We start from the raw sequence: 10,781 nt of genomic DNA on the forward strand, positions 1-10,781 counted from the left end.
TTTATTTTAGAGAGGAAAAATACATCGACTTGTTGTTCCACTTATGCATTCATTGGTTGCTTCTTGTATGTACCCTGACAGGAGATCGAACCCACAACCTTGGCTTATCAGGATCATGCTCTAACCCACAGTGTACCTGGCCAGGATTGGGATGTGTATTTTATTTATGTAAAATCTTGGTTTTTATAATAATATATATATATTTTAATAAATACACTTTTGTTTACTTCATTTACAAATGAAGATATCATCTATATGTTTATCTTGCATAAATATCTTGAGGTCTCCTCCACGCCCCGTTATGCTATGCCTCTGCTCAGACTGTAAAGTTTGCCTGGAATACCTTCCTCCCACTTCCTTAATAGGGCTAACTCCTACTCATTTATTAACACTCTACATAAAGGGAAGGGGAGTGGGTGGAGGTAGAAGAGGGTATAAGGGGGATAAATGGTAATGGAAAAAAATGCAATAAAAAGAAAAAAAAGCCCTGGCTGATGTGGCTCAGTGGATCGAGCGCCAGCCTACAAACCAAAGGGTCACCGGTTCAATTCCCAGTAAGGGCACATGCCTGGGTTGCAGGCCAGGTCCCCAGTAGGGGGCACTCAAGATACAACTGCACATTAATGTTTCTCTCCCTCTCTTTCTCCCTTCCCCTCTCTAAAAATAAAAAAAAAATAAAAATTTATAAAAGAAAAAAAGACTCTACATAACCATTACTTCCTCCAGGAAGCCATTCCTGAGCCCTAGGCTAGGCACTACTCCTATTCCACTCTTACCTCTAACCCACTGTCAAAACTGTCTATATCATATTGACCGAGGGCTTCCTGAGAGCTGGGCCCATGTCTTACTTGTCATTATCTCTCTCCCTCCAGACACAATGTCCAGCACTTAACAGGAACTCAATAAATACCTAGTAAATGAAACCCAAGTGCATATTATTCTGACAAAAGTCAAGCTTTTTCTTCAATTGCATGGGGTTAAACCACAAAACCCAATGTTCTGAGGTCTCTACATTAAGAAAATAAATCCAAACAAGAAGGATCCCAGGGGACCAGCTGCATAATTTGCAAGGCCTGGTGCAAAATGAAAATGTGGGTCTCCTTGTTAAAAAATTATCAAGCATGTCAAGACAATGACAGCTGAACATTAAACCAAGTTGGGGTTCTAATGAGTGTGGGACCCCACATAAATGCTTGAGTCACAAGCCCATAACACTGGCCCTGGTGCCCAGGTTTAATTGAGAGGAGCATCCCAGCCCTTGCTGGGGAGCTTAGTTGGGTAGAGCATCATCTTCATACACCAAGGTTGTGTATTTGATCCTCAGTCAAGGTACATAAAAGAATCAATCAATGAATGCAGAAATAAGTAGAACAACAAATCAATGTTTTTCTCTCTCCCTATCTCTAAAATCCATAAGTAAAAGTTTTAAAAAAGAGAAAGAAACCAGTACAGGCAATAAGTGGCAGGGAATAGCATCTCTTCCCCTGGGCTTCTGGTTGGTGATGCTGGTGCCAGAGTGTAACTGAAAACTCAGTTCGGCTGCCTACCCCAGTGAAAGCCAAACTCATGAGACAGGTGCTAGTGCAAAAGGAAAGAGGTTTATTCAAGCATGGAAATCTGGGAGAATGGTGGACCCCATCTCAAAGACTCTCTCCCTCTTTCTGAGCAAGTCCTTTGGGGACAGGGAGGGGAAGGCTTTTTTCCTATACAATTATTTTGCTAGCTTTTGGTGTGCTCAGGCCCAGCCCATTCACCTTTCTAGTTTTTGTAAGCTTGGGCTCTACCCATTCATCTTTCTAGCTTTCGGTGCTTAGTGAAAAAACCTCCACTTGCCACCATTTTGGCCAATGGGAGAGACTTCCTGGAGGTCCAACTGTCTACGATAACAGTTCCCCCTTCACAACTCAGGACCCCTTGCCCTGGCTGGTGTGGCTCAGTGGACTGAGCGCCAGTCTGCAAACCAGAGGGTTGCTGATTTGATTCCCAGTCAGGGCACATGCCTGGGTTGCAGGCCAGGTCCCCAGTGGGGGCTGCGTGAGAGGCAACCATACATTGATGTTTCTCTCCCTCTCTTTCTCACTCCTATCTCCTCTAAAAATAAGTAAATAAAATGTTTAAAAACAGAAAACTCTGGACCCCTGTAATCTTACAAGGTTTAGTAGAGGGAGGTATCATCTTTTGCAGTGTCTTCCTGCTGTCAAGGGACATAGTCTTATTTATCCCTGGGTCCAGAGGTTCTTGTTATTTACTAAAGGAAGGAGGTCAAGAATAGAGGCAAGTTTTTACTCAAGGGAAAAGGATTGCTGTCTTTGGAAGGTGGCATATGCAGTGTCTAGAGGATGGCACTGCTAACAAGTAAAGCTGGTAGACTCCTTCATATTTCAAGAGGTGGTGTAGCAGAAGGGCTTCCAAAGTGAGAGCTATTCTGTAGACAAATAATCAAATATTTAGTGAGGGGTATGCCTAGTAACCCTCACTAAATTATGAAACCAGAAATTGGACAGATTAAAGAATTCCCATGATCTAATCCTGAGTGGGGTTTTAGGTGGGACACCCAAGAGCAGGATAAGTTTGCTCAGAAAGCCACTGCCTGGCAAATGTGGATGAAGGCATTATCAGTCCAAGCATGGGCGTAAAGTATAGTAATTGTCAAAAATAATAATAAAATAAAAGTAACATTGTCACTTAGCTTTCGGAAGTGCTGGTCCTTTTCAAAGGAAGAATTTTAAATCTCTCTCAGGAGTGCAGGTCCAGCTTTCCCTTGCAGTATTGACAGCAGCAACAAGATCCAAGTCCTCCTCAGGTGGCACTCACTTTATCTTTGTGTGGTGGGTCCAAGCCTTAATTCCTGTCAGCTTTAGGGAAGAGTGCATTGTCAGCAGGACATCATAGTGACTGAACTGTTACTTGGCTACCTGCTGTTCAGGACCTTGAGTCTTCCAGGTCTTTAGGGAAGACTCAGTCTCCTGGCTGGAATGGGTATAAGGGATTGTCAGACAGGTATACATCTCCAATGAACAAACTTGTGCAAAGTTATGTGTCTGCCTTAAATGTTGTATATATTGTTGGATTTTTGATTCATGTGCTAAATCTAGTGGCAGCATTCCAAAAACAGAAACTTGGAAGGGTCTTCCACAAACTATTTCAAAAGAGCTTCATTTAAGCCCACTTTGAGGCGCTACCCTAATCTGGAGCAAGGCAATAGGGAGTACCTAGTCCCATTTCAAATGTGTTTCCTAGTATATTTTTACCAGGGTCTTTATTGTGCAGTTCATTTTCTCGGTCTTCCTTGTAGACTGGGGTCTCCAAAATGCATGTAGTTTTCATTAAATTTATAGCACCTGTCCTATCTTCTGGGAGATTTCTGAAGTGAACAATAACAGTCCATTGTCACTTCGAATGCATTGTCACTTTCCATCAGCTGTAAAGACTCAACTGATCTGCTTGAAGGTCTTGGGTGGAAAGAGTTCACCTCCAGGTCCCTTCAGGCAAGTAAGGAGAACCTGGAGCTAGAGAGCATGTTCTGGTGGGACTTCTAAACATAATTGCTGGTTCTCAGTGAAAAAGTTATTTGTGCATGCAAATTACAAAGTAAATCCTGGCCCAACAAAGGAATGCATCAGCCTGGCATATAGAGAAAACTATATGTAAGTTTTTGATCTCCAAATTAGCATTCTAGAGATTGAAGAAAAACACCCATTTTCATAATTGTCCAGTCACTCTAGTAACTGACACCAGAGCTGAACTTTTCTTGCTTAGTTTTGTATTTAGCACTGAGTGTGTAGCTGTGAGGAAGTCAATTAGCTTGTCCCCTACTCTCAGTTGTACTTGGGGCTCTTGTGGGAAAATAGTAATAGGCTAAGAGATGTCTAGGGGAATCCCTGGGACTCCTCATTTGTTATCCGATTAGCCATTCCTTTCTAACACTTCTCTGTGAGGGTTTCTATTCTTTAAAAAATATAGTTTATTAATAAAAAAGAAAATAAGATAATAAAATAAAATGTTTATTGATTATGCTATTACAGTTATCCCATTTTTTCTCCCCTTTATTTCCCCCTGCTCTACACACCCCTCCCACCAGCATCACCTCCCTTAGTTCATGTCCATGGGTCATACATACAAGGTCTTCGGCTTCTCCATCTCCTATACTATTCTTAATCTCCCCTCGTCTGTTTTGTACCTGCTACTTATGCTTCTTATTCCCTGTACCTTTTCCCCCATTCTGCCCCTCCCCCTCCCCTTTGACCTCCATTTCTGTGATTCTGTTCCTGTTGTAGTTGTTTGCTTAGTCTGTTCTTGGTTTTTTGTTTTTTTTTTGTTTTGTTTTGTTTTTTAGGTTCGGTTGTTGATAATTGTGAGTTTGTTGTCATTTTACTGTTCATAGTTTTTGATCTTCTTTTTCTTAAATAAGTCCCTTTAACATTTCATATACTAAGTGCTTGGTGATGATGAACTCCTTTAACTGGACCTTATCTGGGAAGCACTTTATCTGCCCTTCCATTCTAAATGAGAGCTTTGCTGGATAGAGTAATTTGGGATGTAGGTCCTTGCCTTTCATGACTTTCAATACTTCTTTCCAGCCCCTTCTTCTTGAAAGGTTTCTTTTGAGAAATCAGCTGATAGTCTTACGGGAACTCCTTTGTAGGTAACTGTCTCCTTTCCTCTTGCTGCTTTTAAGATTCTCTCCTTCTCTTTAATCTTGGGTAATGTAATGATGATGTGCCTTTGTACGTACTTCCTTGGGTCCAACTTCTTTGGGACCCTCTGAGCTTCCTGGATCTCCTGGAAATCTAGTTCCTTGGCCAGATTGGGGAAGTTCTCCTTCCTTATTTTTTCAAATAAGTTTTCAGTTTCTTGCTTTTCCTCTTTTCCTTCTGGCACCCAAGACACTCAGGTGTTGGACTGTTTCAAGTTGTCTCAGAGGTTTCTAAGCCTCTCCTCATTTTTCTGAATTCTTTTTTTTTCATTCTGTTCAGGTTGAATGTTTCTCTGTTCCTTCTGCTCCAAATTGTTGATTTGCATCCTGGTTTCCTTTTCTTTACTGTTGGTTCCCTGTATATTTTCCTTTATTTCACTTTGCATAGCCTTCACTTTTTCCTTCATTTTGCAACCATACTCAATCATTTCTGTGAGTATCCTGATTACCAATGTTTTCAACTGTGCATCTGACAGGTTGGCTCTCTGTTCATCGTTTAGTTCTGTTTTTGGATCTTTGATCTGTTCTTTCATTTGGGTCATATTTCTTTGTCTCAGCACACCTGTTACATTGGAAGGGGCTGAACCTTCAGTATTCACCAGGGTGGGGCAACCAAGGTCACTGCGTTTTGACACCATATGTGGGGGAGGGGTCTGAGAGGGAACAACTGCTTGCTCAGCTCTTGGCAGGCTTTCCGCCACTTCCCCCACAACCTAAAAGCAAATTGGGCCCTTCCTGTGCTGATTCCCAGGTGGCTGAGTTTGTGTATGTTCTAAGACCTTGTGGGTCTCTCCAACAGACTCTCCTGTGAGGCTGGGAGTTTCTCCCGCCTCTGCAGCCCTCACAGGTTTTTACAGCCAGAGGCTTTATTTTCCCATGCTGGAACCCTGGATTGAGTGGGTCTGTCTCTCTTCCCAGCTGTTCCTTCCGGTTTTTCCGCATTGAAATGTGGGACCACCCAGTCCACCTGATGCCATCTCATCCACCTGGTCCTCTAGCCGCCACCTTGCCATGAGTCCTCTTCACTCTGGCTACCCATCTCTGCCCCTCTTACTGGTCTGGATGAATATTTCTTCTTTAACTCCTTGATTTTGGACTTCCATACATTTCAATATTCTGGCAGTTCTGGTTATTTTTTGTTTTTATATTTGTTGTTGTCCTTCTTTTGTTTGTGCGAGGAGGCAAAGTGTATCTACTTACACCTCCATCTTGGCCGGAAGTCAGAGCTGATTTTTCTGATGAATCTAGGTGATATTTATTTTGTTGTCTAGTTATAATTTTTGCTGTAGTTGTGTCAGGAGATGCAGCGTGTTTGCCTATGCCACCATCTTGACTTGAAGTCTTCTATTCTTTTTGAGTTCTGGGTAGTCATTTCTCCAATGGCCTTCCTTTTTGCAATAGGTTCATTGATTGGTGCCTAACGTATCTCCTTTTTCCATTCAGGTCCCACCTCTGCTTCTGGTTTCCCCATACTATTTCTAAGAAAACAGTGGCCTTCTTTAGTTACCCCCTTTTCCAGCCATGGTAAACTTTAAAGGCTATGTCCACCAGCTGGGAGAGATTCATTCCCCATGTGCTGTGTAAACACTGGAGCTTCCTTCTGATATCTGGGGCACTTTGCCCAATAAAAGTCATGTTTATCATCCAGACATTTTCTGGCCTTTGTGTCAGCACCAGTGTGCTTTTGAGAGGCCTGACAGAACCTTTCTAAAAATTCAGAAGGTCCTCATTTAATTTCTGTTGAATGGCCTGTATCATATTCAGGCTCTTGTTTAAGGATCCCTTTTAAAATCCGTTCCCATTTGTACCTTTTGTAATGCTCTAGGGCTCTGCTCTTCGAGGCCCAGTTGGGCTCTGTCAAGGGAATTGTCATGGCTATATTGGGAGTCCCACTGAAATTCTCCTGATGGAGGGGATGAGCCTCTTCATTAGCGTTATCTATAACTAGCTGCCTTTCATCAACCATTAGCAGGATGTTAAGGAGAGCTTGTATGTCTGCCCAGTTTTGATGATGAGTGGCAAAAATGGAGGTGATAAGATCTGCCATTTTTTGAGGATCCTCCTTATATGAAGGGTTGGAGTCTTTCCAATTCAGTAAATCTGAAGTGGAAAATGGAATATTGGCCCAGTAGTGGCCAGCAGCCTGGCTTCCCTGGTTTACTGCACCTATAGGGTATTGCCTCAAAGAAAACTGTCCTGCTCTAGATAGGGATGATCCCTGGTCAAATTGGGTACCCTACCTTGTCTTCAAGGGTGAAACCATTCCTTAAATCATACAGGGGTGTGGCTGTTTCCCCTTTGGGCCCTATTTCAGGAGTATCTAGCAGCAGGGGTGATGGCAGCAGAAACCCTTTTGCTGCTAATCCTGGGTTCTCTGGGCTCAGGGCATTAAAGAGACTCATCTTCCTATTTTCCTTTTCTTTCTGTATAATACTATCAGGGAGGGAGTTTAAAGCCAATTCTCTACTTTGTAGCTTTAGTTTGTTCCCCTTATTTGCCAAATCCTTACTGTGTAAAGACATAAATGCCTGGAAAAGGGGATTTTGTCCAATTTCCCTGACCATTGGTAAAAAAAAAATTCCAGCTGTATGATGGTGCAGTAATTTAGGGAATCACTTATGGGCCATTTCCCCCCACAGTCTAAAGTATACATAGGCCAAGCACTGTTACAATATAAAACAAATTCCTTCTTAGTCACTGGATCATAGTTGTCCATGGACCAATCTGCTAAAATTTGACCCAGTGGGATTCAGGAGGTGAAAGAGAACAGCCCTGGATGGCATGGAAATACAAACCCAAAACCATAACCATAGAAAGACTGTTGACAAAGTGGAAACATATAACCAAAACTTGGGTCCATACTTCCATTAGTCCAAATAAGTTCCCACAAGCAAGTCCTAGCATTTTATCTCCTGCTAACTGATACCACCAGCAGTCCTGACCAGATCCAAATGGCACAAAGCCCAAGTGGAATGAAGCCCAAATGACATAAAGCCCAAGGAGCAGGGCTAGCCTAGTATAGCCTGACAACCAGTACTGCAAATGGCCCTAACCAGACCCAAGTGGCACAAAGCCCAAGTGGCAGGAACAAAGAACCACCCAGTGTACATGCTGGTTTGACTTACCCAGTCTTGGAGTTCATTTGCTCCGAGAAACCCATTTCCTTTCACCAGCCTAGTGTTTCAGGTGGCTGACACTGAAGTCCATGCTATCCCAAGTGGAGTTGCCAAAAACTGTAAAGGAAAATGCAGGTTTGGCTGCCTGCTGCAACGAAAGCCAAACTTGTGAGGCAGGTGCTGGTACAAAAGGAAAGAGGTTTTATTCAGATGGATGCCATGTGATCTGGGAGAATGGTGGACTTCCATCTCAAAGGCCATTTCTCCTTCCTGCTCAAGCCCAAGGTTCTAATAAGGATTGGGAAGAGAGAACTTTTTTCCTATTCAATTATCTTGCTAGCTTTCAGCATGCTGGTGTCCTGTCCATTCATCTTTCCAGCATTTGGCAGGCTTGCGTCCTACCCATTTATCTTTCTCGCTTTGGGTTCAATCTGGCCTTATCTACACACCTTCTTAGCTTTTGGCACACTTAGCGTAAGGACCTCACTCTGCTGCCATTTTGGCCAATGGGGAAGAATCCCCCATGCAATGACTGACGGTCTATGGTAACATGTATCCATCAGCTATCTTATTTTTTAATACATTTTAAGAAAGTTGCAGATATCAGTACTCTTCTCCTCTAAAGACTTCAGCATGCACATTATTCAATATTTCTAAATATTGAAAATATTTAGTGTTCAAAATTTGTTTTCTAGGTTGTTTATTACATACAATAGATTTCTTTTTCTAAAACTTGCTTCCCCCCCTTCTACATGATATCCTTTCTCTAGCAGTGTCTACCCTTTTTTAAAAAATTTACTTTTATTTTTAGAGAGAGGGGAAGGGAGGGAGAAAGAAAGGGACAGAAACATTGATGTGAGAGAGAAACATTGATTAGTTGTCTCTCACAAGCACCCAACCAGGCACTGAATCTGCAATCCAGGCATTTGCCCTGATGTGCTTTGCTGGCCAATGCCCAACCAACTGAGCCACACTTGTCAGGGTTACTCTTCCTTTTTAATTGAGCAGAACTCTATTGAATTTATGTGCCCCTGTGAAACACTACTACATCTTCTTCTGATGGACCTAAAGGTTGCTTCAAGGTTTTCACCAAAATGGAGTGTCATGGTATGTGTTGGAATGACCTTCCTTGTCTATGTTTTTTTGAGTTCTTTGCAAGTGTTAGATAGGACAAAAGTCTCAAGATCTGGGCAAACCTAAATATTATTTCTTGATAAATGATAAAGTTTAACATAGTATTTTGCAGATGCAGTAGTAAACAGGATAAGCTGAAAGAAACTCAGCCTGATAAAAGTAGCCAACTGCAAAGAAGAAATCAACATGTACTTGATCAAATTGTGTGCGTATGTGTGTGTGTGTGTGTGTAAGTAAAGTCTTCTTCCTTGGGGCAGAGATTTTGAAATGGATAGGAATGCTCTTCAGTCATTTTTTAAAAGACTCTCCTAGATAAGTTTCAAGTTTTTCTTCAGGCACTCCCCAAAGAGCTCTGCTCTGTGCACCTGGATAGCAAAGAGTTCTTTGCCAGAAGAGACGCCAGCTGCTGGAACCTGAAAAGTAAAGAAATCTACTCTGCACCTATGTGATGAACCAGCCCTATATAAGCCAGACCCCTGGCAGAGGTCTGGAGCTAAACTATGGTTAGGTGCATCAAGCTCTCTTCCTTTCTCCTTCTCTTCCACTTTGATTTCAGAAAACCTCTAATTTTGAATATTTCACCTCCTCTCCTGATTTCTATCTTGGGGTAGGGTGACAAGAACCCTTTTGTCAGTGACAAATTCTGTTTCCCTTATTTGCTGCAGGTAACTAAAACTTGCAGCAACCACACCTCATTTTTGAATAGAGTACCCCAAGCAGTGAACCCTTTGAGTAAGGTAATGCAAGTGTCCCTACCCAGAATTGTTGGGTCAAAGAGAATGCCCATTCTAAATTTTCACATATCTCACCAAATTGTCCTTCCTTCCCCATGTGAACAAAAAAGGGGCTACCTTAGCAAGCCTTACAAACTCACTAACTGAAAGTAACCATGCAGGATGTTTTGATCATAAAAACATTCCTAACTTAGCAGGTTATGATGGGCAGTCTTAAGGCCCATATGATAGACCACCTCTTCCTTGAACAAACCCTGTTCATTATTTATGTGCATCTAGAATAAGATATTTAAAATGTCATAATGATTTCTTCTCAAGGCTGCCAAAGATAAACATCCCAGTGCACTGGAGTGAGGGGGGGGGGGATCAACCCCAACAGTCCTCATTATTATCTTTCACCTGAATACATTTGTAAACTATGTTAAATGTTAACTATCCTGCACCAACTAAGGTAAAAGAAACATGAATCTATTTTACCTTTTATCCAATCCTAGAAATTTTCCCACTTTACCTTCCCCCACCTCTTTAATCTACCAGTGGATTTCATGTAACCTTTCTTAGGTCTTCTCCTTTGATTCTAACTAATAAAATAAACTACAAAATTGCTCTTTCCTGGAGCATTATCTCTATCCTTTGGACTTTTGCTTCCAGCACGAGCCCACAATCCTTGTTTCTAATAAACTCTTTAAACGTTTCTTTAGGTTTGAGATTTCTTTCGTGGACACATAATAACTCCAACAAACACTGTAAACTTTCCACACCTTTGCCGACAGTGGACATTACCAGACAGTCATTTAATCTCCAGCCAGTCCAATGCTTCAGGAAATGACTGGAAGCCAGTGCGGCTGGGAACAGAAAGGGCAGCTGGAGCCTAGCACGAGATGAGCCTGAAGAGCTGGTGACCTCGGTTAAGAAAAGTGTGGTTAAGAAAAGCGCAGTTAAGAAAAGCACCTCGCCCAGAGGGAGCCTCCTAAACACCTATTCTTACTAGTCAACTCAGAAGCACCCCGGCTTCCGGGACCAACCCAGGTACCAAGAGAGGAACCACGTGCCCGCCGCAAAGGCGTGTCCTTCGCAAGCCCCGCCTCCCGCTGCGTGCCT

This window comes from Pteronotus mesoamericanus, unplaced genomic scaffold (genome assembly GCF_021234165.1).
Source record: "Pteronotus mesoamericanus isolate MK-2021 breed Mesoamerican mustached bat unplaced genomic scaffold, CSHL_Meso_final scaffold_167, whole genome shotgun sequence".
NCBI lineage: Eukaryota > Metazoa > Chordata > Mammalia > Chiroptera > Mormoopidae > Pteronotus > Pteronotus mesoamericanus.